The 8,042-nt window shown below is 37.1% G+C and overlaps 1 pseudogene; it reads right to left on the bottom strand.

Moving 5' to 3' along the window:
* Positions 1-334: 334 nt before the first annotated feature.
* On the bottom strand, positions 335-7,801 carry LOC122022601 (annotated as a pseudogene).
* Between the last annotated feature and the right edge of the window lie 241 nt (positions 7,802-8,042).

Below are 8,042 nucleotides of genomic sequence, written 5' to 3'. Positions count from 1 at the left end.
TAAAGGATGAGTAGAGTTTGACATCTATATCTGAGATAACCTTTGAAAGAAGTAAATTAAATAGCTAAAGGATGAATAGAGTTTGAGATCTATATTTGAGATAACCAATCCGACTTTATAAAAATTTTCTATCGATCATCGAGATAAATCAAAAAATACGCACAACGATCAACCTAAAAACTTAACATTCTTTAATTACACCCTCCCATTTGAAAAAAAAAATCTTATAAATACATCATAAGTGAAAAATCAAACCACGGATACTTAGATGATAATCTGAATGTCTTACTACACCATAACCCCGAGATCGAGTTTGAGAAGGTAATACACAATATGCAAGATGTATACCCGAGCAGCTATCATATAATAGCAATAACATTACATTCAACACCAAAGTTTAATAAGTAGGGGCATGCAAATTACAAATTGGTTCATTATTATTTCATACAAACAAGAGGGTCTTGGCATTCAGTTTTAGGGTGCCTTGGCATTCAGTTTTAGGGTGCAACTTCAATCGCGTGATCCTTCTTGGCTTGAGCTTGCGATTACTCTTTTGCATCAATTTTCTCTCCAAATCTTTCACTCTTTCATTGAGATTTGCAATGGCTCCCATCTGTATATTTCCGGCTTCAAGCAACCTCTCTAACATTTCTCGCAGCTTTTCATTCTCTTCTACTAGCCTTTTTTCTTCCATGCTTGAATTGATACCAGGAGCAAGAACAGCCAGTTTTCCATCTACGACAGAATAAAGAGGCTCAGTACATTCTTCTTCACCGCAGATTTCAAAGTTTGGTTTGCCAATTGATTCATCAACATTGATAATTGGGGGAATAGCTTCACCATTTATTGGTCCAACTTTCCCATATTCTGTGGAGGTACCATCTCCAACAGGTCCATCAAGACTGATTATTGGATGCACATGCTCACCAGCTACTAATCTATCATCGTTGTTAGTGACGTTAACCTCAGATGCTGCATCGGTGTCCATCGCGTCAAGAATTTCATTACCTTTGCTCATCAGCTCAAAGGCCTCCGACTGTGCTCCCTTCATTGGCAGACCCGAATGACCTATGGCTGCACCCAGAGGAGACATATATTCACTGACAACTAAACCATTTTCACCTTTTCCCAGGGGAATTCCTTCAGCTTTATCAACATTTGGCTCATTTGCTTGCTTCAAAGATTGAACTTCATCTTCCATAATATTTCTGTCACTATAGATCGGTAATGAACCCATTTCACTCTTTTTCCCATGACCATCACCGGAAGGGCATTCATCCATGTACACTGAATCTTCAAGGGTTGCTGTTGTGTTATCAGTAGCCATGTCCTTCTTGCATAGCTCCTCCACAGTGCATTGGATGTTGTCGTTGCCAATATCATGATAATCATGAATTGTATCTGATATCTTCTCGTAAATGTCAGGTGCTTGAGACTCCTCTCCCAAGGTATCTATTTCATCACCTGAGAATATAGTCTTGTTAGTATCAGAATCATTTGACGTGAATGTTGGAATTTCTGCCATTTCAGATTTTAGTATCTTAGTTGCAATTTCTGTTGTTTCTCCATCCACTTCAACTGGTTTTAGTATCTTAGTTGCAATATTAATCCATCCTTAGCATCATTTCCAAGCATAGGATGAGAAAACTCAATTCCCACTCCCACTTGTTCTTCAGATGTGTCAATTGCTTCGTCTACAATTCCCTTCTCGAGCTTATCTTCGTTTTCAGTGGTAAAGGATATCACAAAATCTTCTGGAGAAGCAGATGCTGAAGGCTTTATCACCTCTTGTGTCACTTGATCTTTCTCCACTGAGTGAGAAACCCCTGGACAATAAAGCTGCCCATTTGGAAGATCTATTTGGGTCTTGGTGGGAGGATTGAGATTTCTTTCAACATTCAAGGGATCCAAATTATCCAGACTAATTGCAGAAAATAGGGACTCAGATGGCAGTACCACTACGCCACTGTGTTGTGGAACAATGGAGGCTTTGTCATCCAAATAAGTAAACTCTGATGAATTAGTCACTTCATCTAGATTGGAAGACACAGGTTTTGGCTCCAAATTGATTCTTCCAGATGAGATATCGGAAGAGATGGATTCAGCACCAGTACCCATGTCAGAGGTACTACAACATCCAGTCATTTTACCATGCTCCGTGGTGGCTGTAGGGCCTAAAAAATCAAGTTTCTCTTGTAAATCAACGAGTTCTCTGGCAAGAGATTTCCTCATGTCTCTAGAACTTTGATGCAATCCCTATTGATTAATAACAAATCAAAACATGTTAGTGTATTTCAAAATTCAAATATGGAAAGATAGGCATTCCAACAGTTTCAACTTCCTAAGTAACATCAATAACTTAAAACATGATGTCTAGTCTAAACGATGAGAAATAGCTGCTGATTAAACTGATCAGCAATGTATAGCATCAATGTATAAAAATCTAATATTCTATTCTTCAACCAAAAAAAAGTCCAATAATTCATTAAGCAGAAAACGACAATGTGCAGGAGACAAGATTACCTGAATGGTATCCAGCTGCAATAAGAGATTCATTATGGTCTCACATAAAATAGCCTTCTGTTTTGAATCCTGATCTTCCGAGGAAGCTTCAAACTCCTGGATTTGATTCTTGACAACCTCAGCCTTTTGTCGAATTTGAACTATTCTCCTTAATTTCTCAAGTGGTTGCCATCTTCTCACCTCAAATCCTCTATAAGCTGATTGGATGAGAGTCGCTGCCTCTGACAATGACAAAATTTTCCTTTTCTTCTCTTGTTTACCTGTTATTCTTTCTGTATTATCTACATGCCTCTTATCAGAATCACATAGGGTTTTCTCAATTGCTTCTTTACTATATTCTTTCTCATGTTTCAATACCTCAGTTTTGACTTCCTCGGTATCAAGCCTTGTTCCTTTATCGGGAAGTTGATTGCCCACAACCATACTAGCTTCATCCTTTGAACTAGTTGATTGCATATCCTGGCTTTTCTCCTTGCATGCCTCTACCTTAACTATAAATTTATCATTAACATAGGGTACTTCGATCTGATTGGTAGGCATTTTGTCTGGATCTCTTTTTGTCAAGTGTTGTTTCTCTATTTTGTCCTCGTAAACTTTTCCCCCGTCATTGTGGCTGGGTGTACTGAGAGATCTTGAAGTACCATTTGGTTTCTTCTTTGGAAGTGGATCCACCCTCAGACATACAGGAGGTAACTTTGATATCTTAGCATGTGATGATTGCTTCAGATCTGATGCCTTCTTAGCGACATTGTCCTTTCCTTCAGATGCGTTGAGCAATTTCTCCTCTTTATCTCTAAGCTTTCCTTCAGTGTTCAGTTTCTTGTCATTGATTTCTTCTGCATGCCTCACAGGGATGATCTTCGTTCGGGTTTCCTTCTCAGCCACTGTTTCAGGATGTGAAAGTGTTTTATCTTTATCATGGGAATCACCTAGTTTCTCGCCGAGGTTCTCATCTTCAAGAAACTTCAGTGGAATAATCTTAAACTTTGAGGATTGTTTTTCCTCGGGTTTAGGATTAGAAGTAATCTCTTGCACATCTTTTTCAGCATCTAATTTTTTATTACGAGGCATCCAGACTATTGGCCATGGTAATTGATTTTTTTGACCATTAACTTGTAGGCTTTTTTGTTCATCTCCATCCAGCTTCATGCCAATATGGTTGATCGCATCTTGATCACTAGGCATCCAAACAATTGGCCATGGGAATTGATTCCTCCTCTCAGTCTGTAAGCTGTTTTGCCCATCTCCACCCTGATCCATAGGAATCCATCCATTCCGAACAGGCAGATATGACTCAAAGCCTTTGTTAGTGCCTTTGTCCTTTGAGTAGCCAGGAGGAATCCATAATACTGGATAAGGAGGACAGTTTGGAATATGTATCAGACTAGAAGACTCATTATCCATGTCATTTTCAGACTTCTGCTCCTCAATCTTTACACTGCCATCTCGCCTGTTGCATGAATGATTAGGACACTCGCAACAATGAGCTTTCCCACTGCTACTATGGCCATGCGGAGTTTGATCAGCTGGATAATATGGATGAGTGACCATGTAGGGATAAGAATTTAAGTAACAGGAAAATGGTCCGTGGCAATGTAATTGAGAATGATGGGATGGAGGTGGAGTATGAGGAAATTAAGGCCTAAAACCATAGTAGCCAGCGGGGTAGCTATGGCTGCACCAAGGATGGTAATCAGCTGGACTTGGAGAATTGGCACTACCATCAACACTCCATGGTACAAAGTGAAGAGGCCCCTGTGATTCTACTTTTGTTGGAGCAGAAACAGGTTCCCACCCTGGATTGTGTTGGTAGTGATAAGGAATGTAAGCTCTATGATGAGGTAAGGTGTGAGAGAATCCACATGGTGAAAACATACTCCAAGATATAGTCAATTGGTTAAAACCCCAGGTGGTAAGATCCTGCACAAAATGTATAACTTTGTAAGAAAAAAAAGCAAAAAAGATTTAGCTTTCATGCAAACAAATCGGAATGGTTTATTTATTTATTTTTTTGAATTAATAAAACTAAAACAAGAGGCTAAATGTTCAATACAAAATGTAACCACAGAAAACTTTAAATCAAAGGATAGAATAAATGCTCAAGTCAAATTACTGAACCAATGGCAAATGCCCGCCTTAGCAGTGTTTGTAATACGGGAAGGTAACATATAGACTTAATTTAATGATATAGATCATGGAATACCATCATCAAAGAGGTGGGAGGTAGAGAAGGTTGAATCAATCTTGCAAGTGCAATATCAGTTTATTTCTCACTAAACAATTAAATGAGAAGTTTCTAACAACTTCAATGCAAGAGTTGAAATAACTATGGTATAAGTTGTCAACAAGAGAATTGTAGACCATTTATTAATTATTAGTATTATAGATTTAGATCAACAATGCGAGGTCAAGTGGAAAACCATCATCAAAGTGGGGGTAGAGAAGGTTGAATCCAATCTTACTAGTGCAATATCGATTTCACTCCCACTAAACAAATTAAATGAGGTTTCTGCCACCATCAATGCAAGAGCCTAACAGAATATGGAATTGCCCGCAACAGATTTTTTGACTATTTATTGGTTATTCATATACATTTCTGTTTTTCTTGAAGAAAAGGAATATGCTTGGTTGTAAAGAAGCACATACATAGTTTCAAATACATTTTGTTGGCACTGTTCCTGTTCTTTCTTTTACTGAGAGCAGATTTGTTTCAAGAAAAAAAGGGTAAAGAATGACATACTAGCCGATGCCATACTGCCTGTGTTTCTCAGATAGGAGGATATCCTAATGCATGCAATCAAAGTTCTGAATGGATATATTGTGCCATCCATTTCCATGATTTGATTAATGATTAAACTCCAAAATTAATTTATTTGGTGATCTGGCAAGCCAATTATTCGTACAAATAAAAGCTCTTAATGAGTAATTTCTTACATACTGCCTAATCAAAGTATTGTGTACTCTCTGACCCCCCAAAAGTATTGTTCTCATAATCTCATTCAAGTTTAAGTAATGCATCATTGGCAATGGCCCATCGCATCTACCTATATTTCTACATAAATATCATCATAATGACTTAACATCAGGCACCTCAGCTACCAACTTAACCTACTTTAAAAAATAACCTACTGAAACTGAATCCCCTACTACATCTATACCGAGCTTGTCTAGAAATGACTATGCAGAAGAGAACCATAGATTTAAAGAGATGTGATTTCACTATGAAATCTCTAGAGCTTTTCCTTCCTCTCCATGGATACTTAAGTTTTCACGCCCTTCATGAATTGTTGTGACGATTTCAAATAGACCAATGAATCATTACTGTTTTCCACTATGCAACCAGATATGAATTAAATGGATGTGAGAAGTTATTAGCATCATGTTAACATAATCCATGCTTTATGATTGACTCATCTGTCCACATGTTGACCCATACATCTAACCCACTATTTATAGACCCTGAGGCTCCCAATTTATTAAGGCCCTCCTACAGAGATAACTCATGGTGGAACACTAGCTCAGGATAACTAAATCAAAAGCACCTTCGGTCAATAAGAAGGTGAAGCACAATTGATTATCCTTTAGCTTGGAATCTCAAAATGACCTTATAAAATTCTTAACCACAAGTTAATAAAACACCTTCAGTCAATAAGAACGTGAAACACAATTGATTATCCTTTGTAGCTTGGAATCTTCAAATGACCTTATAAAATTCTTAACCACAAGTTAATAAATATATTCAAGTTCATAATCCATTTACCCACTCATGACTACTACACCAAAACACGTATTCACACTTGATAAAACAATTTAACAATTAGAAACTTCATTGTAGAGACACATTTGGTTCATAAGGGAAAATCTTAATAACTAAAAAAACCAATGTTTAGGTTAAAGGTTACAATCTCAAAATTTACTACTAAATTTAATATACATAAGGGATGTAAAACTATCTTGAATAATTTTAATTGAATAATACTACGAAGCAATTAAAATGGACTACATTAAATAAACAAGAAAGGTGATAACAAAGAATCAATATCCCAATTTCAGCAATTATCTAGCTGATAAAAGGATCCATTCTCAACTTAAATTGGGAGAACAAAAACAGCCTTCCAAATTGATACCCAAGGCAATCACTATTAAGCATTCAAAATTTGAATAAGATTCACATACTAGTCTAAATTGAAAAGAGATGAGGAATCTTTCTAATAAAAACTATATAACTATACCAATTTTAAATGCATTGTGAACGATGGATCAATAAGCTTTATAAGTTTAGATGAGTAAACTACTATTAATTTGAATTTAAGCATTTTGGGTGGATAGAGGTTTTTGACAAATTAATAGGTCAATTCTCTAATTGAAGTGGTTGCAAGAATGGGCAGTCGAGCAGACTTAATCCTAGGCAGGATAAATTTTTAGAAAGGATTGCCTGAATAATCATGTCGCCACTACTTTTAGCCACCATCAAACCTCAAATCCACTGATAAAGGATGAGCTAGGCTAAAAGCTGGAGTTCGAGGTTTGGTAGAGACATCAAGAAATTGTGACTATCCAATTTCTCACAAAAGCTTTCTAAACTTAGAATGAATGAGCTATTATTACTTGACCTTAAAACATTTGGACCAATAGGGAGAGTCATGCTTCACCCTTTTAGATATCAGTAATTTCTCAAACTGATACAAAAACAAAGGATAACCCGGTGCACAAAGCTCCCCGGGGTCGGATCCAACCCTGTTTTTTTGACAAGAGGCTGTTTCAAAAAAATTTCCAACAGTGCTTGTTATGTGCGAGTAACAACTCTAATAATACATGGAGTAAACCAAATGGAATTAAATATATGAAATTACGAAGTCCCCTGGTAGCAGCAATTCTCTCTCTTTCTGTCATCTAAGGTCAAGTTGTATGAAATTTCACAGGCAGACTAAAAACAAATAAAAAAAATAAAAATCTGAAATTCACGTTCACTTATTAGAAAACACAAAGCCACTTCTTCCCCATTTCCTAATTCCAAATTCCAGATCCAAATAAACACACAAAATTTAATTCGTAAAACCTATTTATCACGTGACCACATGCCACTGGAGACGAAAAATCCAGGAAAGAAAGGATAATTCACAACAACGCAAAGTGAGAAGAGGATCGAACCTTCCGAGCTATGCCACGATCCAGATGACTTAGTTATCGACGCAAAGCGGTCCGCAAACCCTGGATTACTGCCAACCTGTCAAAGTTTTTGAACGCCCGTAGAAAGCTGCACGATTTTCCTCTGGAGATGGAAGCGAGGCGGCACTTTGCCTTTTATATGAGCAGCGCGAGAAGAACGTACGCTCGGGAGGGTTCTCGACGAGGACCACGTGGATATTCGTGTAGATTCTCGACACTTCTCGCACGACCGTTGGTCTTCGAGACGGGTTCGGAGCCTTAAAAATAAAATAATAAATATTAAAAAATAAAAATAATAACTTAGATCATTTGTAAAATAATTATAGACTTTAACTTTATCTTTTGTAATT

The sequence above is a fragment of the Zingiber officinale genome, chromosome 9B (genome assembly GCF_018446385.1).
Source record: "Zingiber officinale cultivar Zhangliang chromosome 9B, Zo_v1.1, whole genome shotgun sequence".
Classification (NCBI taxonomy): Eukaryota; Viridiplantae; Streptophyta; class Magnoliopsida; order Zingiberales; family Zingiberaceae; genus Zingiber; species Zingiber officinale.
The sequence above is the reverse complement of the archived record's forward strand: the minus strand, read 5'-3'. Positions and strand labels throughout refer to the sequence as shown.